Source organism: Spodoptera frugiperda, chromosome 28 (genome assembly GCF_023101765.2).
Source record: "Spodoptera frugiperda isolate SF20-4 chromosome 28, AGI-APGP_CSIRO_Sfru_2.0, whole genome shotgun sequence".
In the NCBI taxonomy this organism is placed as follows: domain Eukaryota; kingdom Metazoa; phylum Arthropoda; class Insecta; order Lepidoptera; family Noctuidae; genus Spodoptera; species Spodoptera frugiperda.
Genome location: NC_064239.1, coordinates 9,194,739 through 9,209,246, shown reverse-complemented (window position 1 = coordinate 9,209,246; position 14,508 = coordinate 9,194,739).

Genomic DNA, 14,508 nt, shown 5'->3' with positions numbered 1-14,508 from the left:
GCTTGAAGATCAGCAGTATGAACGTCGTGGTTTTTAGTCAGTAAGTGTCTGAAACTTTTTCTTGCTTTTCCCAAAGCGGGAGAAGCCATTGGATGATATTCTCACCTTAAAAATAGCGGTGCCATACACTTTTGATGTATAAGTGTTGGAAGTTTGATGTTAGTCACACAATTATTAGGTGTTCGGGTTAAACAGAGTCCTGGTTCTGGTCAACCCATTATCGTTATTCCTACCAGTCTACAGCTGGACTATGGGGTCTACGGGCTTCCTTTGCATAAGTGGATTTGCCAGAATCTTGACGCTATAAGCAGAGGCGTCGGAGAACGCAGATCGAAAAGTTTACCAGAGAACGCACTACTGCCCAGTTGTTGACAAATATGTCCCTTAGGTGATTTTTACGACATCCAAAAAATTTGTTATGGTGAGAAACGTACTTAGTAGGTTCTGCCCCAAAGCTAGGATCAAAAAGAACAGATCTAAAAATGTTTAAACGAAACATTGCTCTTTAATATAACCAGGGTCAAGTTAAATTTATTCAATACAATACAATTTCTAAGTAAATAGGACTTAAATCAACAAATCAGTACATTTACAAGTATAATAGTTATTTAATGGCAATGGCGGATTATCTGATGTTTTCAAAGAGCCTTTAATCTGTCTGATTGGACTCCCTATAGAGCACCCAGGTATCAGCCCTGCAGATGAAGCTATCCCAATCTTTATTCTAATTCAAACATTACGGCAAAGGCATAAGGTTGATAATCGATAGAAGTAACTTCATAGTATAGGGTAGTTTGATTTGCTGTGTACTTTTCTATCTATGCGACGCCAACGCCTTTGACTTTATTCATAGCAGAATTTTATTTTTACAACATGTAACTTTTGTGGGTGCTATCTATTGAATTTATCTTTAGAGGTTCTTTTTCTATGGATTTCGAAATCAGCGAGCGATATGACATCTACTATTGAGTATTTTATACTTAACCTTAATATAAAATCAGCAACTGAACTTTATAACAACATTACAGTCTTTGAAAGTCTTTCCGATACTTAGGTGATTAAAATATTTAATTGACTGCAAATTATTTGTTCATTTTAACCAAAAACATTATTATTATTTGTTATAACAACAATCGAAGTCTTAATTTATTTCAAACAAAAGTAAGAAAAAAATGGCCTCCAAACCCCAATCAATTCCCAACACAACACAACCAAAACTGAACCTAGTTGCGTAACAATTTCGAACCAAAAAGCTTTAATTATTTGTAGGGCGTGACCCGATACCCACTACCCTCGTGGAACAGGGGATAAAAGTGACGTCATCCCCTAACCCCTGCAGTATGACATCATCCGACGCACAGCTTCTGACTGCTACGCAATTTCTGGCAGGCGCAACCCAATTACTCATATTTTGTAACGACAAATAGAATTCCCCTATTAAATTACGTTTCATTTTGATTCATTATGTTTTCAAGGTTTCTGGGATAAATAGAGGTGAAGATGGTTTTACCTTGAAGTGGAGAAAGGGGATAAGACCTTAGGACGTAAGTAGGTACTAGGTAGGTAGGTACTATGATTTGTGTAATGTCTTTAAGTATTTAAATTGAAATCAGAAAAACGAGTTGAAATAATTTTCACACTTTTAATGTACCATCATATACCTAAAACATGCACTTTCATAGCATTCTGTGAGGCATACCAAAGTTTAGAAACTGACATGGTCACTAACACTAATATTAGAACTTAAGACGGGATTTACCATGTTTTTCATTCTTCATATTCTGTGAGGCTATTTGTTTGTTGTCTTTATAATTCCATAATTTTATTTTAACTACAGTTATGTTGTTGAGATAATATACTTATAGTTCTGAGCTGTGCAGATTCCTTAATAATTGAAATTAGGATAAATACATTATAATACTAACAATAATTCTGTCGGAACTTCATTGTAATAATGAAATCTATGCTAAACAACATATTGTTTATAAACTAAACCAAATCAAAACAGAGGTAAGTATAGCTGTACCCATCTACATAAGTACTTTACTGAGCTCTAGCGTAGATTTTAAAACGATAACAACATAACATTGTTAAACAAAACACATTTAATGCGAATGCAAACAAGATTTCGCTCAGAACATTAATTCCAAGTTTTGATCCCCAACTCGAACATAACCAGAATGAAATTATTATTGCATCCCTAAACGGTTACGACTTACGATTAAAACTAACCTCAAAACAGTTATATGAGAATCACATACACACATTATACAACAATATAGTTTTATGGCTAATATCCTGACATAAATTGTTGTTTTTAGATGTGTGCAGGACCGGATTAGACACTGCATCGCATCTACAAACAAAGATGGCGGTTTTAGGTAAGCGTCCACAGGCCCGCATCGTACGCATCGCACGCATCGTACGCATTCCGTATGACGTCATCGGTACGATGCGGATCAGTGGACGCAGTTGTATGAGTTTCTATACAAGACAAACTAAAATCCGTTGCGTGCGATGCGTACGATGCGGGCCTGTGGAAGCTTACCTTTTATAAAATAAATATAAATAAAAACATCCATTGTAGTAGGTAATGACAATGTTTATAGTCTTTAACACTTAGATTTAGTGCTTTCGGGGCCCGAATTAAGTGGGGCCCAAACTAATGCCCCCGGTAACTCACAAGTGACAACAGATCTCCACCCTTTGATCGTAAATCCGTTATTTTAATGCCACCTTAGATTTTAACTGCTATAAACAGTATCTGATGATACTTTTGCAATATAAACGCACCCTTTTGAACAGCGATCTTCTATTTACAAAGAGGATAAGGGCGTGGACACATCGTGCGACAAAATGCAGTGTGTTCATGTTCTATAGGAGTGGATGTAACGCAATTTGGTCTGGTTACAATTTGAGCGCCGTACGCTGGAAGTAAATTGCGTAGTTTATATTTTGGTAGGTATTATACGGATATTTTATGTTATGGTGTGGTGAGTCTCGTTGTAGGTACTTGTATGCAAATCATTATCACTACATAGTATAAAACAAAGACATTTTCTCTGACCCTATGTCCCTTCGTATGCTGAAATCTTTAAAAGTACGCAACGGATTTTGATGCGGTTTTTTTTATTTTATATATATTTTTTTTATTAATATATTTATAATTTAGCACCATTGCACCCATGCTAAGCTGGGGCCGGTTGCTAGTGTTTTATAATAAAAGTCTAGTATCATCGACATGATAAATCAGTTTAAAAGTAAGTAAATAGATACAGCCAAAATAAATAGTTTTAATAACAATAGCAAAAACAGTGTACCAAAAGCCCTACGTTATAAAAAGGTCTATTTTTCAAATGGATTTTTGAGCACCCGAAACTTTGATGGGCAATCTAAGTGTCCGTATTACTGGGCTTAGAAAGAGGGTGGGTTTTAACATTCTTTTTATAGTTACTGCCAGTAAAACGTCACATTTGAATTTCGCAAACTAAGAACGTTTTCACCTTTGGGGCTTGCATAGACTAGGGACTTTTATGCAATTGATTTGTTTGAGTCAACTGCATAATTTTTTTGGGACAAGCCCGCCACACCCCTCTATACCGCTGCTACTCCTGTAAGCCAGGATCTACAGTAGATACAACCATGAAAACAACTCCTGATTTATTTCGTTGCAGGAAATAAATCAGAAGATATTATAAGAGGAGAAGAAAAGAAAACGACAGTTTCTACTTCTCTCGGTGAATTTAATGCATAAACGCTCTCGACGCGCGGCGATTGCTTACCATCAGGTAATCGGTCAGCTAGTGTACCGGCTTATACCATAAAAAAATCCTTTCCTCAATCTTAAGTATTTTGGTCCTTCTCCCATCTCTCTCTGTATAGTCGCTCGTCTGCACAGGTCCTTAGCAATATACGTCTTACAATTTATCTTAGCAATCAAACTGCGGTTCACAGTTAGTTGCTATTAAATTCGTAATTGCTAAGTGCTACGTTTGTTAATATTTAATGCTAATAAGCGATTTGTGAGGTGAACATGGAATTTCAGTTGTGTAAACTTTGTAAATAGAAACTTAGATACTAATTGTAGATTAGGGCATTAAGGTGTCAAAGTCACAGGAGACACTCCGGGCGTCAGGGATCGCGTGACGATCTTCGGCCACCGTAAGTGCGGGTCTGCGGACGGTGAGCAAATGTAGCTCGCCATCGGACTAGAACTAGATCCGTGCGTACGGCGTAAGCATTAAGTAACTACTTTTTATTATCTATTAAAGCTAATAATATGCTGTCCAGTGAGCTGTGCTAGTTAGCTCAAGGAAGCGCACAGATTAATCAGGAAAATTAAAGTACCGGTTGAGACAAACTTTTGCTGTGAGCAAACGCCGCCATATAACTTTCTTAGTTAAATGTAGAAACCTATGTTTTCTTTCTATACTTTGAGTTAGTTTAGGTCCACCGTGTCCTAGGTGCATTTAACCCGTCTAAAATTAACTACCACAAATAAACAAAATAAAAACCGATTTAAAAGTCTAACAACTAGCAACTAAAAGAAAACAACGTCTCGAATTCGATACAAGTTTCAATAAAACTTAGATTGAACAGATATCTATAAAGGGAGTTTTAAAAATCGATAACTTTCAATATATCCTTATGTATCTAGGAGCTTCATTCCCCATTATGTACGTATCTGTCTGCGAATCGCTCTACGAAATGGTCTTATTAATTCTCTTTTATGTCTGGAAGCACACACGATCGTATACCCGATTTAGGTACCTTGTACGGAGTATGGAAGTTAGGAGTACTAAATGTTAATTCTTTATTGCTTTCTTTAAAGTGATTTAGTTCTTAAAAATGTCTGGGTAACAATTAAGGACCCTGTCGGGCAAGCAACTTAAGGAGTAATGATAAATATTGTTTTTAATTAGTACATACTTATTTTCATAACTACATACATACATATGTGTAGGAAATCTGTAATTTTTTCGGTAAAAGGCGTTAAAGAAGATGCTGTAGCTGTTATAATAAAATAATAGAATTGCAGAAAAACTGTCGTCGGTAATTTTTAACAGAACAAGGAGTTAAAAAGGAAACATAAGTTCACATAGACGGTTTTCTGTACACAATACCTACTTATATCACTTAGGTAGGGAGTGAAGTTGTAGATGCTTAGTTTTTTAAACATATAGTTATACTTAAAATAAATTAATTAATATTTAAAAAGTAAATCTTAGAATGACACTTTTACTTCACAACGGACCACAAAATAATGCAGTTGTCGCGATTTCACTTTACACATTTTCGTGAAAGCTGGCACTCCTTACCTCTAATACTCCATGACACCCCCGTTAGCTTGCATTTAGAACGTTAGCTTTCTTTATGCAGCCATAAAGTAAAGATGGAGGTGGTGACTGCCCCCCTGAATGTGATATTTTGTTTTAATTGCACATGTTGCCACCTGAGCCCGTCAGTAATTGGGAACGTTTGTTTTTGGAAGGTAAATTATTGTGTGTTTGTTAAGATTACGTTGTGTTACATGTATTATGTGTGATTGTGAATTGTAAGGTTCGGATTATTTTCTAGTAGAAAAGTTTAATCAGGAAAGAACTAGTAGGTCGTAGAACAATTCTTCGTAGTCAGTTAAGTTAGGTAGTAATAAATGTCACCTAGTAATAGTTTATGTGTAAAAATTATAATAACTATTGTGAGACATACTAAATTAACTAAAAAAAAACACGATTTACTCACGTACATTAATTGAGAAAAGCTCTACTGGTTTCGAGTTTTTTAATGAGTAAAATCATTGCATTTGTAAACAGTGAATAATTGTGCTAATCATAAAGTTGCCGTTGATTTCTATAAACGATAATGAAGTGAGGTTTTTTTAAAAGACGCCAACAACAATATCAATACAATTGTGCAATAATTATTTTAAACTCCAAAGACGCCTACAGCATTTACTCAAGATAATATTCCAATCAATAATTTAGTAGCAAACAGAATAGAAATAACATTTACGAATTAATTAGCTTTAGATAAGTCTATCGAAGTGTAATTGAAACCGCAGACAACTAGTTGCTGGATAAAGATATTTAATTACAAACTATCGATCATTTGCATTCGGCCGAGGGGAGATTAATGACTCCTTGCCAATACATAGGTACCTACGTTATAATAGTATTCATTGTAGAATTAATCTGTGACCATAAGTACGACTGCACGGTGGCTGGGCTACGGATTGCCGTGCAAAGTGTAGCGGGTTTGATTCTTTTTTAAAGGGACAAGCCCACCACAACCTCCTGCAACTCCTGTAAGCCAGGATCTACAGTAGATACAACCATGAAAACACTGGAACATTGAAGTCCGGCGCGTCCCAGGGACATGAATGACTGTCTTGGATCCCGCAACGAAATAAATCAGAAGATATTATTAGAGGAGAAGAAAAGAAAACGATAGTTTCCACTTCCCTCGGTGAATTTAATGCAGGAGACAGAATGACTTAAGCCTTAAGGCACAAAGAGACTCCACAACTGGGAGAAGCCCAGTCGCGTAGCACCACGGAAATTTGACTTAAAACTAAGTGGGTCCTATGTGTGAGCTGTTAGACTCGGTTCCAATAATAGGTATGGCAAAAACGCCTAAACGCACGGAAATTTGTTCTAGACTCCACAAGGGTCGTATAATAAAGTACACCTTATAAATGAGACAATTAAATTATCTAACATAGTGTTACGCTCAGATTGATTCGTTCGATTCCCGCACGGACAAATCTTTGTGTGATCCACAATATGTTGTGTGATGTGTATGTGAACTTGTATGTTTGTAAACGCACCTACCAGTCTCACGACATAGGAGACAAGCCTAGCTTGGGGCAACGTTCTTTTTTTAGTAGGTAAGTTGTAATTTTATCAAATACATAAAAATCGTATGTAGTTGTTTTAATGGCATACCTACTTCATACCCGCAACACCATAGCAGTTCCTTTCATTTACACTTAATTTAATAAAGGTTTACACTTCTTCTTTGATATTTTTTAAGTCATGAGACTATTATGAGATTGGTATTAACTATAAGGAGAAAATTGGGCCTACACTAAACCAAACAAGACATTCAGAGAATGGAAACTAATAGATCGTAATATCTGACCCAGGGTTTGACTTTCCATTTTAGACTCACACTCGATCAACGCTTGAGTCTAGAAACACATAAGTACCTAGTAGTAATACGTAGACTAGAAATTGCAGACAGTTTATGGTAATAGACTTGCCTCTCGCCTCCCCGTTCCTATTACACGGTCATAATGACGTAAAGGGGTAAAAAGTAACTGTAAACGTTCCTTTCTAAACTGTCTATAGGGAAAATAATATTACGTGCGTCATATTTCCTTGATTCCTCGTAAATGGGAATTTCTCTGACTTTTTCTAATGACCACCTCGTTAATTGAGTAGGTACCTCGTACGTAGTCATTTCATAAAGGTTGAAAACATCGACGTCATGGGGTAAGACGTCAGTGACCACGAAAACCGATGAAGCCGTTTTGATTAGTAGGTATTTGCAGCACAGGTACCCAGTAGCTTTTTATAGGTAGTAGGTATTATTGAAAAACATTCTAAGAAGTTTCCACATACAGGTAGGTAACTAAACAAATCTATTGTATGAAAGTTTGCACAACAGAAGAATAGATTTAACTTTAATATAGTCTGGAATAAGTGTGGGAGAGCCATGTTTCGGCACGAATGGGCAGAACCGGACCGGGGTGATACCACGGCCTCTCAGAAAACCGACGTGAAACAACGCTTGTGTGTGTTTCAATAAAAAAATCCCGATTCCCCAGTAACTTTTAAATGTCTAACCCCAAAAGGCCGCCGACGCACTTGTAACGCCTCTAGTGTTTCGAGTGTCCTTGGGCGGCGGCGATTGCTTATCATCAGGCTTATACCATAAAAATCACTACAATACTACTGAAGGGATTGGTATGAAATTTGGAACAGGACTAGATTATGGTCTGGAATAAAACAGGCTACTTTTTATCCCACAAGAACGCGGAGGAAGGTGCTGACAAAAGCTACGAGTAGTATAGTATATATCCTGAACTGAATTCCAATTGAAACCAGCGATTTACCAAACAAACCGCGTTGAAAGCTGTCAGACAGACATGATTGCTTTATTTGGCCACGGAGATTTTACCTCGACAAGTCCACCACTGCTACCTACTACCTAGGTATAGGGTTGTCAAGCGTACCTAGTTAAAACCGTACATAGTAAGGCTTATTTGGTTACGTGTCCGGCGAAAATTCGCGGTCAGACCGGCAGTGCGACGATGAAAACAGAATCACGGTTTTTCATTCACAGATGGCATATACTGTCACTCTTATTTCAACTTAAAATTCGGCCCTTTTATCCAATTGACTGCACGGTTAGTGCGGTGGCTGGCAACTGGCTGCCGCGTTACGAGTAGCAGGTTCGATTCCCGCACGGAGCAACTCTTTGTGTGATCCGCAAATTGTTGTTTCGGGTCTGGGTGTTATGTGTATGTGAACTTGTATGTCTGTAAACGCACCCACGACACAGGAGAAAATAAAAGTGTGGGGCAATGTTTTTTTAAAAAAAATGTTATTACAAACTCGTGGCTATTAGATATGGCAACCATACAACTCTATCTAGATGCAAGTAAAATGGATGGATATTGATTAGCAAGAGCGGTCGGCATCGCTCATTAGTTTCCATTGGAAATGCAATATGGGACTTATTAATGAACATTCTGATTACTTTAATGGATGTGCTACACTGTCGGTGGTGAACGTGTGTTTCGAACAGACAGAGGTGAACAGACGAGAAACTTTTGTTTGTGTTTTTTTCTATTGATTATTTTTAGGGGAGTTTTGTCCATATTGATACGTTAACCCCATCGTACCTTATTGACTAATTTACACCAAATAAGTTAGGTTAATAAGTTAGGTTTCTCGATAAATCTATTTTACGAAGGAATCATTAACTAGTCTTATTTAACTTTTGTTTGTTGAGGACAAATAAAATTTTAGGATTGTAAAATAGATTTATCGAGAACTTTACTTAACTGTATCATAGAGTAGATTTTATAGATATATGTAGATGTTTTTATATGTGATTTCTATATATTAATTTGTATGTGCAGAACATCATGAAAATTAGCTGGGACCTGCTGGAGGCAGGTCACTTCCAATCTAGAAAACTTTTATGGGAAAGCAGTAGACATTTCCTGGTTGATATGATGATGATAACCAAACTTTGTCGAATAACTCACCAATAGTATTAAGAGTATCTACTCTGTGCCTGACGCAATTCAGTCAAGTCAGTCACATAAAAGTCTCTCGTCTGTACAGGCCCTAATAAACTGATAAATTTCTTAAACACATTTTCAACTTTATTGCTAAATAATAAGGTTGATTTAACGTATGCTTTAATATTTTGTATACGTTTTTCACTAGGGTGAACTGTCAATGTTGTATGGTCAATAAGGGATGAAAGGGAATTGATTCGGTTTCAAAGTGAAATGAAATGCTGAGTGTAATGGATGTGTCGTCTGTCTGTTTGATCATATAGATGTTATGATGTATATACATATATACGTATTGAATAAAATTAAATGCCTGTTTCACAATGTAAATATATGAGAAGGAAAAGAGCAGACTGGTAGTTCTTAATTAATTAAAACGGTAAAATTGAATGGTGTCGACTTGTCTTATTTTTTTAGGGGGGAAAGTCATCCAATGACTTCTCCCGACTTGGGCGAGGCGAGAGGGAGTATCAGACTCAGCTAAGCACTTCGCAGAAAATAGTTTATGTAGAAAAGAGTAACTTAGGCTACTTTTATTTTCGAAAAATAAATTTTGTTATAGAAAAAAAAATAACCTGAATTCTATTAGAAATCATTATTCTATGTGGACGAAATAACTCAAAAACAACTAATAAAACAAACTTTAAAGAAAACAAATTCAATAAACATCTTAAATGTAATAAAACAAGTTTCGTCGATAAAATCGAATGGCTGTCGACTGAGTTAATTTAGTTGTTAGCTGTACATTGCGGGGCGCAATCGGCGGGAATCATTACCGGACCATTTGCAAGAGGCAATCTGGTTAAACATTGACGTTAAATAATGATTCTTATTTCCTACGTTTCCGCTACTTCGGAGCTGTAGCTAAGTGATTTGAGGCAAAGTTTTTAGATGTGAATATTTCATTTATTTCTATCTAAAGATTATTTTGATTTGGATGTATGAGTTGTATTGGTATTTAATGATTTGGGTGCAAAAGTTGCAGATTATTTTCATAAGTTTTAACGATCTCGTGATTGTTCTAATTAGAAACATGTATTTTTTTATGGTGCAAGCCGGTAAACGAGCAGACAGATCACTTGATGGTCAATCAATCCATCCAATCGCCGCTGCCCATGGACACCCGAAACACCAGAGGCGTTACTAGTGCGTGGCCGGCCTTTCGGGGGTTAGGAATTTAAGGGTTGTTGAGGAATATCCGATTGGGAAGGGGGTAATGTGCCTCCAGTAACTCCACTTTTCAACGAACGAAACACAATGTTTCGGCTGTAGTATTACTCCGGTTGAGCCGGCCCATTCGACCCGAAGCATGTCTCTCCCACACTTAAACTGGTATATTATTTCAATCGAGTCTATACCTACTGAGAATGTTTCAAAATAAAATAAATCTTGCAATATTTTTGTCCGGATAGGAACATACAAGGTACTTAATACCAACACATGACACAATGTACTACGCAATGCCATTCATGTATTACGACTAGGATTGTTCTAACATGCCAAGGCATTCATGGTCTGTCGCATTCTACAACAGATACACATAAAATGTTTATAATCACGGTCGTTGAACGAGTATCCGACTGGGGGGATTGCCCATAGCATTTTCCTCCTAGTGACCTCCACATAAATTGTCAGATGATGATCTTAAGCTAATGAATGCAGATACAAGTCATTTGATCATAAATGAGGTAAAATTCGCCTTTATTTTGGTCACGTATGCTACTTAATATTGTTGATACATCTTAAATGATGATTGCGAATCAAACAAACTTTTTTTGCGGGCAACCTGCATTTATTTCAAGCTAACTAGTATCGCCTGGATTTACTAAGGCCGTCGTGGCCCGAAGGTATAAGACGTCCGCTTCTCATGCGTGACAGTGCGGGTTCGAAACCTACTAATGGCAAGTATCAATGCGACTTTTTGAGTTATATGTACTTTCTTAGAGTATTTAGACACTACTGATAAGAAATAAAGGATAACATCGTGAGGAATCTTTTTTTATGAAGGGGGAGAAGCATTCAATGTGTTCTCCTCCCTTGGGTGAGACTAGAAGGAGTGACAGACTGTTGTTCAATAAAAAACCATCCCGTTCCTACTCCTGCTTTTCTAGCCAGAACTCCGGTAAAGCTACTAGGTAGTCCAAAGTTTCGGGGTTGGGCATCAGCCCTACGGCACCTACTGTGTTATAATGGCTCTTGGAGTCGCGTACGGGTCTGGTTTTGGTCTGGCGGTGAGCTACCCTTGCTTCCCGTCCGCAGACCACCATATATTAGGAACGTGGAAGAATCTCTAGAGGTACAAAAACATAATAATATACAAATCTGTCTGATGTTTCTAGATATTCGCTTGTTCAAATCTACAAACAAATAAAGAATATCACACTTTTCAGTTTATGACACCGGTAAAGGTATAAATAAGAACATTTAGGAAGAAACATAAAGTCATCACAAAAATTCAAGGTTGCTCAGGTACCATTGTCACAGATTTTCCTCCTCCTAATTTAATTTATAATATGTTTTATTTTATTTATAACAATTAGTTTGTTTACTGTCTTGATTTGGAGTCTACATAATAATTTACTGTTGGACTGTGAGCATATCTTTACAATTACAATACAAATTTTATTTGTAAAAGACATAAGTGAGTCTATTTATCCTATTTTTGTTAATGGCAAGTAGAACCGATGTCGACTATTCTGCCAATATCGAAAGTAGATTGGAATAGCAAGAGTGAACAGAATTACAAATCAAGGAACTAGAAATAGACATAAGTGAATCATTTACGTGATAATTTTATTGAGATGTCACACTGACATTGACACCTAAGTACGATCCGTCAGTCACAAGTATCATCTCATAAACAAATGATGACGTCACGATTCTCGAGGTGTTTTGGTGGTAAAATGTACCTGCTTATGCTATGTCATGATGATACTGCAAGGTTATGGCGTAGATATTACAAATGTTTTTAGTAAACCAGTAGGTGCATTGGTGAAAAGAGTAAAGAGAATTTGGTGTCTTAGTTAGCTAAGAATCCTGAATTCTACTGTTAGTATTTATATTTAGTTAAATCGTAGGACCGTAGTTTGCAAAACAACAAATCTTCTGATTAAGAGTAATCTAGAAACTACCTATAACACATTTCAGAATAAGTCTGAAGGAAATATAAAACTTTGAGGGCTAAGGGTGATTTTCCACCAGAGATGTACTATATTACGTTGCTGTGAATGCGTTTGGCTTCCACCAATCATATTCATTGGTACACATAGCTTAGCACTGGTGGCTGGTGGACTCATCTAAGCTATGTTTTTAATCTGGAAAGATGTGTGAACGGATGTGTGCTATAGATGGCTTCCCTACTATCGATATATCGCATACTCGAGCTGCGCATGTTCCTCGCACAGCTACCTAGCTTAGTATCGATGGAAATGGTCACATAGTTTCTCAGCTTAGCTATTACGAGTATATCTTCATAGCATAGCTACATAGCACATTTCTGATGGAAAAGCACCATAAAGGTAACGTTATGGTTAATTACAAAGACAGTTCTATCATTAACTTCCATTTGTCTGCAGTAAAACAAACCATGCATTGCTCTCTGAGGTCCACCCCTAATTTGTCCCCCCAAAAATCCCGATTAACTTGACCGGAATGACCAACAATCAACATCGAATCGTTTATTAGAGGAGACGTACTCGTACAAACGATGCATCGCATTCCCTCACTTGATTTATGTTCCCTCACTATGCAGAGACGAGTCTCATTTATATCAATATAGAAAAAAAGCTTTTAACAAAAATGTTATTCAAAGTAAACGCAGTAATAATGAATGTTCCACAACTTTCCACTCTAATGACAGTTCCAAGTTGGGTTCCATTGAAAAGTTTGTGATTTTTTTGCTTCGTTCCAAAGTGGAATTTTGTTTATTGGCTTTTTGCTTTATTTTATTTACATTTCACAGTTGTATTTACTTGTGGTACTTACTCTTTATTTTTGCGAAGTTGAGTTACTTTATTAGTTGTAGTTTGATAATGAGATTTGTTTTTACAGTATTATTAGGGCATGTAGCTACAACTAATGAACATGTTGAACATCTTCTTTTATTTTCCACAAGATTTGTATTTTTGTTATTGACTGCCTCGTTGGTCGAGTGGTCGCAAGTGCGACTGCTGTATTAAGTATTACTGGGCTTATTTCGGTTTTACGAAAACTTGTCAGTAGTAGCCGGAATCTGGAATTGCGCCCAGTATGTGGCAATAGGCTCACGCCATATTACATGGGGCGTATAGCATAAATGGTGAAAAGTGGGTGAACATTGTATAACGGCATTACGTGCCACAATGTGCACCTCTGCCTACCCCTTCGGGGATAAAAGGCGTGACGTTGCTTTTTTTATGAAAAAGCCAATATCCACTGTCTACTATTTTTAACAGACTGAACTATTTTTAAAAAAGATAGTGAACAAGATCGGTGAATAGAAAACAACTTTTTACTTCAAGTTTTTATCCAAAAACTACCAGGCTCCAATAAATCAAAGGAGGTATGGCCGTAAGTGTTTGCGCAAATAGAAAGAGCGTTCGCATGTAGGTACCAGGAGCTCAGAGACGCGAGACGTTCATAAATAATATTTAGGAGCCATCGATAACGTGTCTGACAGTGGACGCTGATGCTGAGCAATGGCGGCAATCTTCTTCGATATGTATTTCAATATTTTCTCGATATATTTTAGGAAAGAAAGGTTAGAAAGGCTTATCGTCAGAAATGTCGGAGGTGATTCTGACGAACGATGTTTGCTGTTGGATAGTTTTTCTTTGACATTTGTTATGACTTACCTATGTATAATGTTTAAATGGCACAATATTTATAACAGTATAACGTTACTCCGTTACGACGTGCTTTGTAAATGCTCTCAGCAAAAACTGGTTTCAAGAAAATCACCTATTTCTAAAATACTTAAGATAACTTTGGGAAATCCAAATGGCATACGTGGTATTTATTTTTCTATTTATCACATATTGGATGTCGCCAAAGGTTGTGTTTTTATTAGATATTCTAAAGATTAACTCAGTTAAAATAAAAGTCGAAAAGTCCAATTGGCTTCATGTAGTAACAACCTTGTTCATTATAAATACATACATTATTATTTTTTATAAGCCGGCAATCTATCAGTTTGAACACCTGGTTACCATCGTAAGTAA